Below are 20,731 nucleotides of genomic sequence, written 5' to 3' on the forward strand. Positions count from 1 at the left end.
TTTCCAACCTGCTGAATGAAAAGAAAGGATTAACCCTGTGAGATGAATGCCCACATCTCAAAGTGTCCACATCACAAAGTGTCAACATCACAGGTAGTTTCCTTGTAGTTTTTATAATGGGATATTCTCTTTTTAGCCATTGGCCTTAATGAGTTCCCAAATGTCCTTTTGCAGCATGGACAAAAACAGTTTACAATCTGCTGAATCAAGAGAAAGGTTGAACTCTGTGAGATGAATGCACACATCAAAAAGCAGTTTCTCGGAAAACCTGTATGTAGTTTTTATCTGAAGACAATTCCTTTTTTACCATAGGCCAAATATCCCTTCACAGATTCTACAAAAACAGTGTTTCCAAACTGCTGAATGAAAAGAAAGGTTAAGCTCTTTGAGCTTAATCCACACATCAAAAAACCGTTTCTCAGATAACTTCATTCTAGTTTTTATCCTGGGATATTTGCTTTTTCACCATTGGCCTAAATGAGATCCCAAATGTCCATTTGCAGAATGAACAAAAATGGCGTTACCAACCTGCAGGTTTCCAAACTGCTGAGTGAAAAGAAAAGAATGAATGAAAAGAAAGTTTTAACTCCAAGATTAATGCCCACAACACAGAGTGGTTTCTCAGATATCTTTCTTCTAGTTTTTATCATGGGATATTCTCTTTCTCATGATTTTCCACAATGAGCTCCTAAAAGTCCATTCACAGAATAGACAAAAACAGTGTTTTCAAACTGTTGAATCCAAAGGAAAGTTTATCTTTGTGAGATGAATGAATACATTACATAGAGATTTCTCATTAAGCTTCTTTCTAGTTTTTATCTGAGGATATTTCCTTTTTCACTGTAGGCCTCAATGTGCTACATAATATCTGTTCACAGATTCAAGAAAACAGTGTTTCCAAACTGCTGAATGAAAAGGATGGTTTACATCTGCGAGAAGAATGCACAAGTCACAAAGCGGTTTCTTAGAGAGCTTCCATCTAGTTTTTATCCTGGGATATTCCCTTTTTTGCCTTTATCCTTAGTGAACTCCCAAATGTTCATTCCCAGTATGGACAAAAACAGTGTTACCAAACTGAGGAATCCAAAGAAGGATTAACTCTGAGATGAATGCAAACATCCCAAAGCAGTTTCTCATTAAGCTTCTTTCTAGTTTTTATCTGAAAATATTTTCTTTTTCACCATAGGCTTCAATGCACTACCATACATGTCTTCGTGTATTCTAAGAAAACAGAATTTCCAACCTGTGGAATGAAAACAAAGGTTAACCTCTGTGAGATGCATATATGTATCACAAATCCGTTTCTCAGATAACTTCCTTCTAGTTTTTATTCTGGGATATTTGCCTTTTCTCCATTGGCATCAATGAGCTCCCAAAGGTCCATTCGCAGAATGGACATAAATGGTGTTTCCAAACTGCTGAATCCAAAGAAAGTTTTAACTCTGTGAGATGAATGCACACATCACAAAGCAGTTTCTCAGAAAGTTTCTTTCTAGTTTTAATCTGAAGATATTTCCTTTTTCACCATAGGCATCATTCTGCTACTAAATATCTCTTCACAGATACTTAGAAAACAGTGTTACAAAACTGCTGAATCCAAAGAATAGTTTAGCTCTGTGAGATGAATGAATACATCATGAAGCACTTTCTCAGAAAGCTTCCTTCTAGTTTTTATCAAAAGATATTTCCTTTTTCACAATTGGCCTCAATGTGCTGCCAAATATCCCTTTGCAAATTCTACAAAAATAGTGTTTCCAAACTGCTGAATGAAAATAAATGTTTAACTCTGGGAGATGAATGCAAACATCACAAAGTGGTTTCTCAGAGAGCTTCCTTCTAGTTTTTATCTTGGGATATTTGCTTTTTCGCCGTTGGCCTCAATGAACTCCCAAATGTCCATTCGCAGAATGGACAAAAACAGTGTTACCAAACTGTTGAATCCAAAGAAAGTTTTAACTCTCTGAGATAAATGAACACATCACAAAGCAGTTTCTCAGAAAGCTTCTTTCAATTTTTTATCTGAAGGTATTTCCTTTTTCACCATAGGCCTCAATATGCTGCCAAATATCCCTTCGCAGATCCTACAAAAACAGTGTGTCCAAACTGCTTTATGAAAAGAAAGGTTTCACAATGTGAGATGAATGCAAACAACACAGAATGGTTTCTCAGAGAGCTTCCTTTTAGTTTTTATCCTGGGATAGTCGCTTTTTCACCATTGGCCTCAATGAGCTCCCAAAAGTCCACTTGCAGAATGGGCAATTACAGTGTTACAAAACTGCTGAATTCAAAGAAATCTTTAACTCTGTTAGATGAATCCACACATCAAAAAAGTGTCTCTCAGAAAGGTTCTTTCTAGTTTTTATCTGAGGATATTTCCTTTTTCACCATAGGCCTAAATGTGCTGCCAAATACCCTTTCACAGATTCCAAAATAACACTGTTTCCAAACTACTGAATGAAAGGGAAGGTTTAGCTCTGCAGGATGAGTGAACACATCACAAAGCAATTTCTTGGAGAGCTTCCATCTAGTTTTTATCCTGGGCTATTCACTTTTTTGCTTTGGCATCAATGAGCTCCAAAATGTCCATTTGCAGAATGGACAAAAACAGTGTTACCAAACTGATGAATGCAAGGAAAGATTAACTCTGAGAGATGAATGCACACATCCCAAAGCAGTTTCTCATTAAGCTTCTTTGTAGTTTTTATCTGAAAATAGTTCCTTTTTCATCATAGGCCTCAATGTGCCAGCAAATATCTTTTCACAGATTCTAAGAAAACAGAGTTTCCAAACTCCTGAATGAAAAGAAAGGTTTAATTCTGTGAGTTGAATGCAAACCTCAGAAATCGGTTTCTCAGATGACTTCCTTCTAGTTTTAATCCTAAGATATTCACTTTCTCGCCATTGTTCTCAATGAGCTCCCAAATGTCCATTTGCAGAATGGACAGAAACAGTGCTTCCAAACTGCTGAATCCAAAGAAAGGTTTAACTCTGTGAAATGAATGAATGCATCACAAAGCAGTTTCTCGCATGCTTCTCTCTAGTTTTAATTTGAAGAAATTTCCTTTTCCACCTTAGGCTTCAATGTGCTGCTAAATATCCCTTCACAGATTCTTCAAAAACAGTGTTTCCAAACTACTGAATGCAAAGAAAGGTTTAACACTGTGAGAAGAATGCACACATCACAAAGGGTTTTCTCAGATATGTTCCTTCTAGTTTTTATCCTAGGATATTCACTTTTTTGCCATTGGCCTGAATCAGCTCCCAAATGTTCATTCACAGAATCAACAAAAACTGTGCTTCCAAACAGCTGAATCCAAAGAAACGTTTAACTCTGTGAGACAAATGGGCACATCACAAAGCAGTTTCTCAGAAAGCTTCTTTCTAGTTTTTATTTGAAGATATTTCCTTTTTCACCATAGGCCTCAGAGCACTTCCAAATATCCCTTCACATATTCTACAAAAAGATTGTTTCCAAAGTGCTGAATGGAAAGAAAAGTTTAACTATGTGAAATGAATGCACACGTCACAAATCAGTTTCTCAGATAATGTGCTTCTAGTTTTTATCTTGGGATATTCACTTTTTCGCCATTGGCCTCAATGTGCTCCCAAATGTCCATTCACAGAATGGACAAAAAGAGTGTTTCCAAACAGCTGAATCCAAAAAAAGTTTAATGATGTAAGATGAATGAAAACATCACATAGCAGTTTCTCTGAAAGCTTCTTTCTACTTTTTATCAGAATATGTTCCCTTTTTCACCAAAGGCTTCAATATGCTGTCAAATATCCCTTCGCATATTCTACAAAAACAATTTTTCCAAACTGCTTAATGAAAAGAAAGATTTAAATCTGCGAGATGAATACACACAATACAGAGCAGTTTCCCAGATACCTTCCTTCTTGTTTTTATCCTGGAATATTCACTTTTTTGCCATTGGCCTCAACGAGATCCCAAAAGTCCATTCACAGAATGTACAAAAACAGTGTTTCCAAACCGTGAATCCAAAGAATGGTTTAACTCTGTGAGTTGAATGAAACTATCACAAAGTAGTTTCTCAGAATGCTTCTTTCTAGTTTTTTTCTGAAGATATTTTCTTTTTCACCATAGGCCTCAACGTGCTCCTAAATATCCCTTCAGAGATTCTACAAAAACAGTGTTTTGAAACTGCTGAATGAAAAGAATGGTTTAATGCTGTGAGATGAATGCACATTCACAAAGCGTTTTCTCAGATATGTTCCTTCTAGTTTTTATCCTGGGAAATTCACTTTTTTGTCATTGGCCCCAATGAGCTCCCAAATGTCCATTTGCAGAATGTATTAAAACAGTGTTACCAAACTGCCTAATCCAAAGAAAGATTCAACTCTGTGACATGAATGCACACATCACAAAGCAGTTTCTCAGAAAGCTTCTTTCTAGTTTTAATCTGATGATATTTCCTTTTTCACCCTAGACCTCATTGCACTACCAAATATCTCCTGGCATTTTCTAAGAAAACAGTGTTTCCAAACTACTGAATGAAAAGAAAGGTTTAACTCTGTGAGATGAATCCACACATCACAAAGCAGTTTCTCAGAAAGCGTCTTTCCAGTTTTTATCTGAAGATATTTCCTTTTTCACTATAGGCCTCAATGCACTGCCATATATTCCTATGCAGATTCTACAGAAACAGTGCTTTTAAACTGCTGTATGAAAAAAGATTTCACTCTTGGAGATGAATGCAAACCACAGAGATTGGTTTCTCAGAGAGCTTCCTTCTAGTTTTTATACTGGGATATTCACTTTTTTGACATTGGCCTCAATGTGCTTCCAAATGTCCATACGTAGAATGGTCAAAAACAGTTTTACCAAACTTCCGATTCCAAAGAAAGCTTTAACTCTGTTAGATGAATTCAAACATCAAAAAGTCATCTCTCAGAAAGGTTCTTTCTAGGTTTTATCTGAGGATATTTCCTTTTTCACCATAAGCCTCAATGCTCTGCCAAATATCCTTTTGCAGATTCTACAAAAACACTGTTTCCAAATTGCTGAATGAAAAGGAAGGTTTAGCTCTGCAGGAAGAATGCACACATTGCAAAACAGTTTCTCAGAGAGCTTCCTTCTAGTTTTTATCCTGGGATATTCACTTTTTCACCTTTGGCCTCAATGAACTCCCAAATGACCATTCACAGAATGGACTAAAAGAGTGTTACCAAACTGCTGTATTGAAAGAAGGTTTGACACTGTGAGATGAATGCACACAACTGAAAGCAGCTTCTCATTAAGATTCTTACTAGTTTTTATCTGAAGATATTTCCTTTTTCACGGTAGGCCTCAATGTGCTTCAAAATGTCTCTTCGCAGATTCTACAAAAAGAATGATTCCAAACTGCTGAATGAAAAGAAAGGGTTAATTCTGTGAGATGAATGCCCACGTCACAGAGCAGTTTCTCAGAGAGCTTCCTTCTAGTTCTTATGCTGGGATATTTGCTTTCTCCCCAGTTGGCCTCAGTGAGCTCCCAAGTGTCCATTCACAGAATGGACAAAAACAGTGTTACCAAACTGCTGAATCCAAAGAAAGTTTTAACTCTGTTAGATGAAGGAACACATCACAAAGCTGTTTCTTAGAAAGTTTGTTTCTAGTTTTTATCTGAAGATATTTCCTTTTTCAAAATAGCCTCAATACACTGCCAAATAGCCCTTTGCAGATTCTACAAAAACAGGTGTTGCCAAACTGCTGAATGAAAAGAAATGTTTAATGCTGCAATATGAATGCATGCATCACAAAGAAGTTTCTCAGAGAGCTTCCTTCTAATTTTTATCATGGGATATTCACTTTTTCACCACTGGCTCAATGAGCTCCCAAATGTCTATTTGCAGAATGGACAGAGACAGTCTTACCAAACTGCTGAATCCTAAAGAAGCTATAACTCTGTGAGATGAATGTACACAACCCATAGCCTTCCCTGATTAAACCTCTTTCCAGTTTTTATCTGAAGATATTTTCTTTTTCACGATAAGCCTCAATGCGCTGCCAAATATCCCTTCACAGATCCTACAAAAACAGTATTTCCAAACAGCTGAATGAAAAGAAAGGTATAACACTGTGAGATCAATACACATATCAGAAAGCATTTTCTCAGATATCTTCCTTCAGGTTTTCATCCTGGGATAGTCAGTTTTTTGCCATTAGCCTCAATGATCTCCCAAATGTCCATTGACAGAATGGACAGAAACAGTGTCCAAATGGACAAAACTGCTGGATCCAAAGAGAAGTTTAACTCTGTGAGATGAATCCACACATCAAAAAGTGTCTGCCAGAAAGGTTCTTTCCAGTTTTTATCTGAAGATATTTCCTTTTTCACCTTAAGCCTCATTGCACTACCAAATATCTCTTAGAAGATTCTAAGAAAACAGTGTTTCAAAACTGCTGAATTAAAAGGAAGGTTTAACTCTGCAAGATGAATGAACACATCACAAATCTTTTTCTCCAATAACATTCTTATAGTTTTTATCCTGGGATATTTGCTTTTCCCCCATTGGCCTCAATGAGCTCCTAAATGTCCATTCACAGAATGGACAAAAACAGTGTTACCAAACTGCTGAATCCAAAGAATTCTGTGAGATGAATGCAAACAACTGAGAGCAGTTTCTCATTAAGCTTCTTTCTATTTTTTCTGGAAGATATTTCCTTTTTCACAATAGGCCTCAATGCACTAAAAAATATCTGTCAGCAGATTCCAAAAAACAGTGCTTCCAAACTACTGAATGAAATGAATGGTTTAACTCAGTGAGATGAATGCACACATCACAAATCCGTTTCTCAGATAACTTCCTTCTTGTTGTTATCCTGTGATATTTGCTTTTTCACCATTGGCCTCAATAAGCTCCCAAATGTCCATTCACAGAATGGACAAAAGCAGTGTTACCAATCTGCTGAATCAAAAGAAAAGTTTAACTCTGTGAAATGAATGCACACATCACAAAGCAATCTCTCTTTAGGCTTACCTTTAGTTTTTATCTGAAGATAATATCTTTTTCACCTTTGGCCTCAATGCTCTACCAAATATCTGTTTGCCGATTCTATGAAAACAGTGTTTCCAAACTGCTGAATGAAAGGAAAAGTTTAACTCAGTGAGATGATTGCAGACTCACAGTTCAGTTTCTCAGATAACTTCCTACTAGATTTTATCCTTGGATATATGCTTTTTCACCATTGGTCTCAATGAACTCCCAAATATCCATTGGTAGAATGGACAAAAACAGTGTTACCAAACTTCTGAATCCAAAGAAAGGCTTAACGCCATAAGATGAATCCACAAATCAAAAAGTTGTCTCTTAGAAATGTTCTTTCTGGTTTTTATCTGAAGATATTTCCTTTTTAAACATAGGCCTCATTGTGCTACAAAATATCTCTTCGCAGATTCTAAGAAAACAGTATTTCAAAACTGCTGAATGAAAAGAAAATTTTAACTCTATGGGATGAATGCACTCATCACAAATAGGTTTCTCAGATAACTTCTTTCTAGTTTTTATCCTGGGATATTCACTTTTCACCATTGGCCTCAATGAACTCCCAAATGTCCATTCACAGAATGGACCAAACCAGTGGTTCCAAACTGCTGAATCCAAAGAAATGTTTAACTCTGTGAGATGAATGAAAACATCAGAAAGAAGTTTCTCAGAAAGCTTCTTCCGAATTTTTGTCTAAACAAAATTCCATTATACCATAGGCCTCATCGTGCTCCAGAATATCCATTCACAAATTCTACAAAAACAGTGTTTCCAAAATGCTGACTGAAATGAAAGGTTTAACTCTGCTAGATGAATGTACATATCACAAACCAGTTTCTCAGATATCTTCCATCTAGTTTTTATCCAGGGATATTCAATTTTTTCAAATCAAAAAAATTTGATTTTGATTTTGGTCAAAATGTGCTGCCAAATACCCCTTTGCAGATTCTACAAAAACAGTGTTTACAAACTACTGAATGAAAAGAAAAGCTTAAATTTGTGAGATGAATGTACACATCACAAAGTATTTTCTCAGAGAGCTTCCTTCTAGTTTTTATCTTGGGATATTTGCTTTTTTGCCCTAGGCCCCAATGAGCTCCCAAATGTCTATTTGCAGAATGGACAAAAACAGTGTTTCCAAAATGCTGAATCCAAAGAAAGGTTTAACTCTGTGTGATGAATGAACACATCACAAAGCAGTTTCTCAGAAAGCTACCTTCTAGTTTTTATCTGAATATATTTCCTTTTCCACCATAGGCCTCAATGTGCTGACAAATGTCCCTTCACAGATTCTACAAAAACAGTATTTCCAAACTGCTGAATGAAAAGAAGGGTTTAACACTGTGAGATGAATGCACAAATCACAGAGTGTTTTCTCAGATATCTTCCTTCTAGTTTTTCTCCTGTGATATTTTCTTTCTCACGATTGACCCCAATGACCTCCCAAACGTCCATTCGCAGAATGTACAAAAACAGTGTTTCCAAACTCATGAGTCCAAACAAAGGTTTAAATCTGTAAGATGAATGAATACAGCCCAAAGCAGTTTCTCAGAGAGCTTCTTTCCAATTTTTACCTGAATATATTCCCGTATTCACCATAGTCCTCAATGTGCTCCCAAATATCCCTTCGCAGATTCTACAAAAACAATGTTTCCAAACAGCTGAAAGAAAAGAATGGTTTAACTATGCGAGAGGAATGCACACAACATGGAGCAGTTTCTCAGATATCTTCCTTCTGGTTTTTAGCCTGGGATATTGGCTTTTTCGCCATTGACCTCAATGAGCTCCCAAATATCCATTTGCAGAATGGACAAAAACAGTGTGACCAAATTGTTGAATCCAAAGAAAGGTTTAACTCTGAGATGAATGAACACAGCACAAAGCATTTTTTCAGAAAGCTTCTTTCTACTTTTTACCTGAAGATATTTCCTTTTTCACAACAGGCCTCAATGCGCTCCCAAATATCCCTTTGCAGATTGTTCAAAAACAGTGTTTCAGAACTGTTGAATGAAAAGAAGAGTTTAACTTTGCAAAATGAATGCACACATCAGAATGCGTTTTCTGAGAGAGCTGCCTTCTAGTTTTTATCTTGGAATATTTGCTTTTTTGCCATTGTCTTCAATGAGCTTCCAAATGTCCATTCGCACAATGGACAAAAACAGTGTTACCAAACTGCTGAATCCAAAGAAAGGTTAATCTCTGTGAGACGAATGCACACATCACAAAGCAGTTTCTCAGAAAGCTTGTTCCTAGTTTTAATCTGAAGATATTTCCTTTTTCACTGTAGGCCTCAAATTGCTACCAAATATCTCTTCACAGATTCTAAGAAAACAGTGTTTTCAAACTGCTGAATGAAAAGAAAGGTTTAACTGTGAAATGAATGAACACATCAAAAATCGGCTTCTCAGATAACTTCCTTCTAGTTTTTATCCTGGCATATTCACTTTTTTGCCATTGGCCTCAATGTGCTCCCAAATGTCCATTTGCCAAATGAACAAAAACAGTGTTTCTAAACTGCTGAGTCCAAAGAAAGGTTTAACTCTGTGAGATAAATGAACACATCACAGAGCAGTTCCTCAGAAAGATTCTTTCTCATTTTTATTGAAAGATATTTCATTTTTCACCATAGACCTCAATGTGCTGATAAACATCCCTTCACATATTCTACAAAAACTGTGTTTCCAAACTGCTGAATGCAAAGAAGGGTTTAAAAATGCAAAATGAATGCAAAAATCACAGAGTGTTTTCTCAGATATATTCCTTCCGTTTTCCCAACTGCAGAATCCAAAGAAAAGTTTAGCTCTGTGAGGTTAATGCAAATATCATAAAGCAGTTTCTCAGAAAGCTTCTTTCTAGTTTTTAATCTGAAGATATTTCCTTTTTTACCATAGGCCTTAATGTGCTCCCAATATCCCATCACAGAATCTATAAAAACTGTGTTTCCAAACTGCTGTATGAAAAGAAAGGTTTAACTCTGTGAGATAAATTCCCCCATCACAAAGCATTTTCTCTGATGCATTCCTTCTAGTTTTTATCCTGGGATATTTTCTTTCTCCCCATGGGCTTTGCTTATCTCCCAATGTCCATTAGTCGGATGGAAAAAAACAGTGTTACCAAACTGCTGAATCCAAAAAAAGGTTTAACTGTGAGATGAATGCAAAATCACAAGGCAGTTTCTCAGAAAGCTTCTTTCTAATTTTCATAGGAATATATTTCCTTTGTCACTATAGGCTTCAATGTGCTCCCACATTTTCTTTGCAGATTCTATGAAAACAGTGTTTCCAAACTGCTGAATGAAAAGAAAAGTTTCACTCTGTGAGATGAATGCACACATCACAAAGCAGTTTCTCAGATAAATTCCTTCTAGTTTTTATCCTGGGGTGTTCATTTTTTTTTGCCATTGGCCTCAAAGATCTCCGAAATGTACATTTGCAGCATGGACAAAGAGAGTGTTTCCAAACTGCTGAATCCAAAGAAAGGTTTAAATCTGTGAGACGAATGCACACATCACAAAGCAGTTTCTCAGAAAGCTTCTTTCTAGTTTTAACCTGAAGATATTTCCTTTTTTACTGTCGGCCTCAATGTGCTAAGAAATATCTTTTTGCAAATTCTAAGAAAACAGTGTTTCCAAACTGCTGAATGAAAAGAAAGTTTTAACTCTCTGAGAGGAATGCAAGCATCACAAAACAATTTCTCAGATAACTTCCTTATAGTTTTTATCCTGTGATATTTCCTTTTTTTGCTGTTGGTCTCAAAGAGCTCCCAAATGTCAATTCACAGAATGGACAAAAACCGTGTTTCCAAACTGCTTAATCCGAAGAAAGTTTAGCTCTGTGAGATGAATACATTCATCACAAACCAGTTTCTCAGAAAGATTCTTTCTAGTTTTTATCTGAGGTTTTTCTTTTTTCACCATAGGCCTCGTGGTGCTCCCAAATATCCCTTTGGAGATTCTACAAAAACTGTGTTTCCAAACGGTTGAATGAAAAGAAATGTTTAACACTGTGTGTTGAATGCACATATCACAAAGTGGTTTCTCAGAAAGCTATCTTCTGGTTTCTAACCTGGGACATTCAGAATGCTTTAACACTGTGATATGAGTGCACACACCATAAAGCAGTTTCTCACAAAGCTTCTTTCTAATTTGCAATTGAAGGTATTTAATATTCACTATAGGACTCAATGCACTCCCAAATATCCCTTCAAGGATTCTATGTTAACAGTTTTTCAAAACTACTGGATGAAAAGAAAGTTTTAAAGCTGCTAGATGAATGCACACATCACAAAGCCATTTCTCAGATAGCTTCCTTCTGGTTGTTATCCCAGGATATTGACTTTTTCACCATTGGCCTCAAAGAGCTCCCAAATGTACATTTGCAGAAAGGAAAAAAACAGTTTTGGAGTATTCACTTTTTTGCCTTGTCCTCAATGAGATCCCAAATGTCAATTTTGCAACGTGGACAAAAACTCTTTCCAAAATGCTGAATCCAAAGGTGATTCATGTGAGATGAATGCACACATCACAAAGCAGTTTTTCAGAAACAATCTTTTTAATTTTTTTATGAAGATATTTCCTTTTTCACTTAGGCCTGAATGTGCTCCCAAATATCCCTTCAGAGATTCTACAAAAACAGTGTTTCCAAACTGCAGAATGAAAAGAAATATTTAACTCGGCCAGATGAATGCACACATCACAAAGCAGTCTCTTAGGAAGCTTCTTTATAGTTTTTATCTGAAGATATTTCTTTTTTCACCATAGGCCTAAATGTGCTCCAAAATATCCCTTGAGAGATTCTACAAAAACAGTGTTTCCAAACTACTGAATGAAAAGAAAGGTTTAAATCTGTGAGATGAGTGCAGACATCACAAACCACTTTCTCATGTAGCTTTGTTCTTGTTTTTATCCTGGGATATTAGCTTTTTTGCCTTTGGCCTCAATGAGCTCCTAAATGTCCCTTTGCAGCATGGACAAAAACAGTGTTATGAAACTGCTGAATCCAAAGAAAGATTTAACTCTGTGAGATGAATGCACACATCCCAAAGCAGTTTCTCATTAACTTCTTTCTAGTTTTAATCTGAAGATATTTCCTTTCTCACCATAAGCCTCAATGTGCTACCAAATATCTATTCACAGATTCTAAGAAAACAGTAGTTCCACACTGCTGAATGGAGAGAAAGGTTTAATTCTGTGAGATGAATGCACACATCACAAATTGGTATCTCAGATAACTTCCTTCTAGTTTTTATCCTGGGATATTCACTTTTTTGTCATTGGCTTCAATGAGGTGCCAAATGTCCACTTGCAGAATGGACAAAAACTGTTTTTGCAAACTGCTGATCAAAAGGAAAGGTTGAACTCTGTCCATACATCAAAAAGTAGTCTCTCAGAAAGGATCTTCTTAGTATTTATCTGAAAATATTTCCTTTTTCACCATAGGCCTCATAGCACTACCAAATATCTCTTCGCAGTTTCTAAGAAAACATTGTTTCCAAACTGCTGAATGAAAAGAAAAGTTTAACTCTGTGAGAAGAATGCACACGTCACAAGTCGATTTCTCAGATAACTTCCTTCTAATTTTTACCCTGGCATATTCATTTTTTGCCATTGGCTTCAAAGAGCTCCCAAATGTCCATTTGTAGAATGGACAAAAACAGTGCTTCCAAAGAGCTGAACCCAAAGAAAGGTTTAACTCTGTGAGATGAATGAACACCTCACCAAGGAGTTTCTCAGAAAGCTTCTTTCTAGTTTTTATCTGACTATGTTCACTTTTTCACCGTAGGCTTCAATGTGTTCCCAAATATCCTTTCGCAGATTCTACAAAAGCAATGTTGCCACACTGCTGAATGAAAAGAAAGGTTTAACAGTGTGAGATGAATGCAAACAACACAGAGCAGTTTCTCAGATATCTTCCTTCTAGTTTCTATCCTGGAATATTAACATTATCACCTTTGACCACAATAAGATCCCACATGTCCATTCACAGAATGGACAAAAACAATGTTTCCAAACAACTAAATCCAAAGAAAGATTTAACTCTGTGAGATGAATGCACACATCCCAAAGCAGTTTCTCACTGAGCTTCTTTCCAGTTTTTATCTGAAGATATTTTCTTTTTCACCACAGGCCTCAATACCCTACCAAATATCTCTTTGCATATTCTAAAAAAAACAGTGTTTTGAAAATGCCGAATGAAAAGAAAAGTTTATCTCTGTGAGATACATGCACACTTCACAAATCTGTTTCTCAGAAAGCTTCTTTCAGTTTTCATCCGAAGATATTTCCTTTTTCACCATAGGCCTCAAGATGCTACCAAATATCTCTTAACAGATTCTAAGAAAACAGTGTCTCCAAACTGCAGGAGCTGGTTTTTTGAAAGGATCAACAAAATTGATAGACCACTAGCAAGATTAATAAAGAAAAAAAGAGAGAAGAATCAAATAGATGCAATGAAAAATGATAAAGGGGATATCACCACCGATCCCACAGAAATACAAACTACCATCAGAGACTATTACAAACACCTCTATGCAAATAAACTAGAAAATCTAGAAGAAATGGATAAATTCCTGGACACATACACCCTCCCAACACTAAACCAAGAAGAAGTTGAATCTCTGAATACACCAATAACAGGAGCTGAAATTGTGGCAATAATCAATAGCTTACCAACCAAAATAAGTCCAGGACCAGATGGGTTCACAGCCGAATTCTACCAGAGGTACAAGGAGGAGCTGGTACCATTCCTTCTGAAACTATTCCAATCAATAGAAAAAGAGGGAATCCTCCCTAACTCATTTTATGGGGCCAGCATCATCCTGATACCAAAGCCTGGCAGAGACACAACAAAAAAAGAGAATTTTAGACCAATATCCTTGATGAACGTTGATGCAAAAATCCTCAATGAAATACTGGCAAACAGAATCCAGCAGCACATCAAAAAGCTTATCCACCATGATCAAGTGGGCTTCATCCCTGGGATGCAAGGCTGGTTCAATATATGCAAATCAATAAATGTAATCCAGCATATAAACAGAACCAAAGACAAAAACCACATGATTATCTCAATAGATGCAGAAAAGGCCTTTGACAAAATTCAACAACGCTTCATGCTAAAAACTCTCAATAAATTAGGAATTGATGGGACATATCTCAAAATAATAAGAGCTATTTATGACAAACCCACAGCCAATATCATACTGAATGGGCAAAAACTGGAAGCATTCCCTTTGAAAACTGGCACAAGACAGGGATGCCCTCTCTCACCACTTCTATTCAACATAGTGTTGGAAGTTCTGGCCAGGGAAATTAGGCAGGAGAAGGAAATCAAGGGTATTCAATTAGGAAAAGAGGAAGTCAAATTGTCCCTGTTTGCAGATGACATGATAGTATATCTAGAAAACCCCATTGTCTCAGCCCAAAATCTCCTTAAGCTGATAAGCAACTTCAGCAAAGTCTCAGGATACAAAATCAATGTGCAAAAATCACAAGCATTCTTATACATCAATAACAGACAAACAGAGAGCCAAATCATGAGTGAACTCCCATTCACAATTGCTTCAAAGAGAATAAAATACCTAGGAATCCAACTTACAAGGGATATGAAAGACCTCTTCAAGGAGAACTACAAACCACTGCTCAAGGAAATAAAAGAGGATACAAACAAATGGAAGAACATTCCATGCTCATGGGTAGGAAGAATCAATATCATGAAAATGGCCATCCTTCCCAAGGTAATTTACAGATTCAATGCCATCCCCATCAAGCTACCAACGACTTTCTTCACAGAATTGGAAAAAACTACTTTAAAGTTCATATGGAACCAAAAAAGAGCCCGCATCGCCAAGTCAATCCTAAGCCAAAAGAACAAAGCTGGAGGCATCACACTACCTGACTTCAAACTATACTACAAGGCTACAGTAACCAAAACCGCATGGTACTGGTACCAAAACAGAGCTATAGATCAATGGAACAGAACAGAGCCGTCAGAAATAATGCCACATATCTACAACTATCTGATCTTTGACAAACCTGACAAAAACAAGAAATGGGGAAAAGATTCCCTATTTAATAAATAGTGCTGGGAAAACTGGCTAGCCATATGTAGAAAGCTGAAACTGGATCCCTTGCTTACACCTTATACAAAAATCAATTCAAGATGGATTAAAGACTTAAATGTTAGACCTAAAACCATAAAAACCCTAGAAGAAAACCTAGGCATTACCATTAAGGACATAGGCATGGGCAAGGACTTCATGTGTAAAACACCAAAAGCAATGGCAACAAAAGCCAAAATTGACAAATGGGATCTAATTAAACTCAAGAGCTTCTGCACAGCAAAGGAAACTACCATCAGAGTGAACAGGCAACCTACAGAATGGGAGAAAATTTTCGCAACCTACTCATCTGACAAAGGGCTAATATCCAGAATCTACAATGAACTCCAACAAATTTACAAGAAAAAAACAAACAACCCCATCAAAAAGTGGGCGAAGGACATGAACAGACACTTCTCAAAAGAAGACATTTATGCAGCCAAAAAACACATGAAAAAATGCTCACCATCACTGGCCATCAGAGAAATGCAAATCAAAACCACAATGAGATACCATCTCACACCAGTTAGAATGGCAATCATTAAAAAGTCAGGAAACAACAGGTGCTGGAGAGGATGTGGAGAAATAGGAACACTTTTACACTGTTGGTGGGACTGTAAACTAGTCCAACCCTTGTGGAAGTCAGTGTGGCGATTCCTCAGGGATCTAGAACTAGAAATTCCATTCGACCCAGCCATCCCATTACTGGGTATATACCCAAAGGACTATAAATCATGCTGCTATAAAGACACATGCACACGTATGTTTATTGCGGCATTATTCACAATAGCAAAGACTTGGAACCAACCCAAATGTCCAACAACGATAGACTGGATTAAGAAAATGTGGCACATATACACCATGGAATACTATGCAGCCATAAAAAATGATGAGTTCACGTCCTTTGTAGGGACATGGATGAAATTGGAAATCATCATTCTCAGTAAACTATCGCAAGAACAAAAAACCAAACACCGCATATTCTCACTCATAGGTGGGAATTGAACAATGAGAACACATGGACACAAGAAGGGGAACATCACACTTCGAGGACTGTTGTGGGGTGGGGGGAGGGGGGAGGGATAGCATTGGGAGATATACCTAATGCTAGATGACGAGTTGGTGGGTGCAGCGCACCAGCATGGCACATGTATACATATGTAACTTACCTGCAGATTGCGCACATGTACCATAAAACCTAAAGTATAATAATAATAATAATAATAATAATAATAAAAGAAAAAAGGGAAAAAAAAAGAAAAGAAACGTTTCACTCTGTGAGATGAATGCACACATCACAAATCAGTCTCTCAGATAACGTGCTTCTAGTTTTTATCCTGGGATATTCGTGTTTTCGCCTTTGGCCTCAATGAGCTCCTAATGTCCATTCGAAGAATGGACAACAACAGTGTTATCAAACTGCTGAATCCAAAGAAAGGTTTAACTCTGTGAGATTAATGCACATATCACAAAGCTGTTTCTCAGAAAGCTTCTTTCTAGTTTCAATCTGAAGATATTTTGTTTTTCACCATAGGCCTCAATGCTCTACCAAATATCTCCTTGCAGATTCTAAAAAATCAGTGTCAAAAATCCTGAATGAAAAGAAAAGTTTAACTCTTTAGGATGCATGCACATATCACAAATCTGTTTCTCATTTAACGTGCTTCTAATTTTCACCCTGGGATATTAACTCTTTTGTCATTGGCCTCAATGAGCTCCCAAATGTCCATTCACATTATGGACAAAAACTATGTTTGCAAACTGCTGAATCCAAAGAAAGGTTTAACTCTGTGAGATGAATGAACACATCACAAAGCAGTTTCTCAGAAAGCTTCTTTCAGTTTTCATCTGAAGATGTTTTCTTTTTCACCATAGGCCTCAAGATGCTACCAAATATCTCTCAACAGATTCTAAGAAAACAGTGTTTCCAAACTGCTGAATGAAAAGAAAGGTTTAACTCTGTGACATGAATGCACACATCACAAATCGGTCTCTCAGATTACGTGCTTCTAGTTTTTATCCTGGGATATTTACATTTTCGCCTTTGCCCTCAATGAGATCCCTAATGTCCATTCGAAGAGTAGACAAAAACAGTGTTACCAAACTGCTGAATCCAAAGAAAGGTTTAACTCTGTGAGATTAATGCAAACATCACAAAGCAGTTTCTCAGAAAGCTTCTATCTAGTTTTAATCTGAAGTTATTTTCTTTTTCACCAAAGACCCCTTTGCGCTACAAAATATCTCTTCACAGATTCTAAGAAAACAGTGTTTCCAAACTGTTGAGTGAAAAGAAAGATTTAAATCTGTGAGGTGAATGAACACGTCAGGAATTGGTTTCTCAGATAACTTCCTTCTAGTTTTTATCCTGGGATATTCACTTTTTCACCATTGGCTTCAATGAGCTCCAAAATGTTCATTTGCAGAATGGACAAAAACAGTGTTGCACACTGCTGAATCCAAAGAAAGGTTTAACTCTGTGAGATGAATGAGAAAATCACAAAGCAATTTCTCAGAAAGCTTTTTTCTAGTTCTGGTCTCAAGATATTTCCCTTTTCACAATAGGCCTCAATGCGCTGCCAAATATCCCTGTACAGATGCTACAAAAAGACTTTCCAAACTGCTGAACGAAAAGACAGTTTTAACACTGCAAGATGAATGCATACATCACAAAGCTGTTTCCTGGAGAGCTTCCTTCTAGTTTTTGTCATGGGATATTGACTTTTTCGCCATTGGCTCAATGAGCTCCCAAATGTCCATTTGTAGAATGGACAAAAACAGTGTTTCTAAACTGCTGAATCCAAAGAAAGGTTTAACTCTGTGAGATGAATGAACACATCACAAAGCAGTTTCTCAGAAATCTTCTTTCCAGTTTTTATCTGAATATATTTCCTTTTTCACTGTAGGCCTCAAAGAGCTGCCAAATATCCCTTTGCAGATTCTGCAAAAACAGTGTTTCCAAACTGCTGAATGAAAACAAAGGTTTAACTCTGTGAAATGAAAGCACACATCACAAAGCAGTTTCTCAGATAGATTCCATCTAGTTTTTATCCTGGGATATTCACTTTTTTGAGATAAGCCTCAATGAGCTCCCAAATGTCCATGCGCAGAAAGGACAAAAAAGGTCTTTCCAAACTGCTGAATCCAAAGAAAGGTTTAACTCTCTGAGATGAATTAACACATCACAAAGCAGTTTCTCACAAAGCTTCTTTCTAGTTTTTATCAGAAGATATTTCCTTTTTCACCCTAGGCTTCAATGTGCTACCAAATATCCCTTCACAAATTATAGAGAAACATTGTTTCCAAACTGCTGAATGAAAAGAAATGTTTAACATGGTGAGATGAAGGCACACATCACAAAGCATTTTGTTTCCAAACGGCTGAGTCAAAAGAAAGGTACAACTGTATGAGATGAATGAACACATCCCAAAGCAGTTTCTCATTAAGCTCCTTTCTAGTTTTTATCTGAGTATATTTCCTTTTTCACCACAGGCTTCAGTGCACTAGCAAATATCCCTTTGCAGATTCTGAGAAAACAGTGTTTCCAAACTGCTGAATGAAAAGACAGGATTAACTCTTTGCAATTAATGCACACATCAAAGTCAATTTCTCAGATAACGTACTTCTAGTTTTTATTCTGTGATGTTTGCTTTTTTGCCGTTGGCCTCAATGAGCTCCCTAATCTCCTTTTGCAGAATGGACAAAAACAGTGTTTCAAAACAGCTGAATCCAAAGAAATTTTTAACTCTGTTAGATAAATGAACAAATCACAAACAGTTTCCCAGAAAGCTTCTTTCTAGTTTTTACCTGAATATATTCCCTTTTTCACCATGGGCCTCAATGTGCTCCTAAATATCCCTTCACAGATTCTTCAAAAACAATGTTTCCAAACTGCTGAATGAAAAGAAAAGTTTAATTCTGCCAGTTGAATGCACACAACACAGAGCAGTTTCTCAGATATCCTCCTTCTAGTTTTTACCCTGGGATATTGGCTTTTTCACCATTGGCCTCAATAAGCTCCCAGGTGTCCACTTGAAGAATGTACAAAAATGGTGTTACCAAACGGCTGAATCCAAAGAAAGGTTTAATTCTCTGAGATGAATGAACACATCACAAAGCAGTTTCTCAGAAAGCTTCTTTTTAGTTTTTATCAAAGATATTTCCTTTTTCACCATAGGCCTCAATGCGCTACCAAATATCCCTTCACAGATTATACAAAAACAGTGTTTCAAAACTGCTGAATGAAAAGAAAGGTTTAACCCTGCGAGATGAGTGCATACATCACAAAGTGCTTTCTCAGAGAGCGTCCTTCTAGTTTTTATCCTGGGATATTCTCTTTTTCATCATTGGCCTCAATAAGCTCCCTAGTGTCCATTTGAAGACAAAAACCGTGTTACCAAACTGCTGAATCCAAAGAAAGGTTTAACTCTGTAAGATAAATGCACACATCACAAAGTAGTTTCTCAGAAAGCTTCTTTCTCGTTTTAATCTGAAATTATTTTATTTTTCACCTTAGTCCTCTTTGCACTACAAAATATCTCTTCGCAGATTCTAAGAAAACAGTGTTTCCAATCTGCTTAATGGAAAAAGAGGTTTAACTCTGTGAGATGAGTGCACACATCACAAATCAGTTTCTCAGATAACTTCCTTATAGTGTATATCCTGGGATTTTCGCTTTCTCTTCAATGACATCAACGAGGTTCCAAATGTCCATTTGCAGAATGGACACAAACAGTGTTACCAAACTGATAAATCCAAGGACAGATTAACTCTGTGTGTTGAATGAACACATACCAAAGCAGTTTCTCATTAAATGTCTTTCTAGATTTTATCTGAAAATATTTCCTTTTTCACCCTAGGCCTCATTGTGCCACCAAATATCTCTTCACACATTCCAAGAAAACAGTGTTTCGAAACTGCTAGATGAAAAGAAAGGTTTAACTCTGTGAGATGAATACACACATCACAAATTGGTTTCTCAGATAACGTGCTTCTAGTTTTTATGCAGGGATATTTGCTTTTTCACCATTAGCCTCAAAGAACTTCAAAATGTACACTTGCAGAATGGACAAAAACAGTGTTTCCAAACTGCTGAATCCAAAGTAAGATTTAACTCCATAAGATGAATGAACACATGACAAAGCAGTTACTCAAAAATCTTCTTTCTATTTTTTTTCTGAAGTTATTTCCTTTTTCACCGTAGGCCTCAGTGCACTGCAAAATATCCTTTCACATATTCTAAGAAAACAGTGTTTGCAAACTGCTGAATGAAAAAGAAATGTTTAACTCTGTGAGATGAATGCACATATCACAAATTGGTTTCTCAGAGAGCGTCGTTCTAGTTTTTATCCTGGGATATTCACTTTTTTGTAGTTGGCCTCTATTAGCTCCCAAATGTTCATTCACAGAATGGGCAAAAACAGTGTTCCCAAACTGCTAAATTCAAAGAAAGTTTTAACTCTGTAAGATGAATGAACACATGACAAAGCAGTTTCTCAGAAAGCTTCTTTCTATTTTTTACCTGAATATATTCCTTTTACACCATAGGCCTCAAAGTGCTCCAATATCCCTTCTCAGATTCTACAAAAACAATGTTTCCAAACAGCTGAATGAAAAGAAAGCTTTGACTCTGTGAGATGAATGCATACAACAG

The sequence above is a fragment of the Pongo pygmaeus genome, chromosome X (assembly GCF_028885625.2).
Source record: "Pongo pygmaeus isolate AG05252 chromosome X, NHGRI_mPonPyg2-v2.0_pri, whole genome shotgun sequence".
Lineage (NCBI taxonomy): Eukaryota > Metazoa > Chordata > Mammalia > Primates > Hominidae > Pongo > Pongo pygmaeus.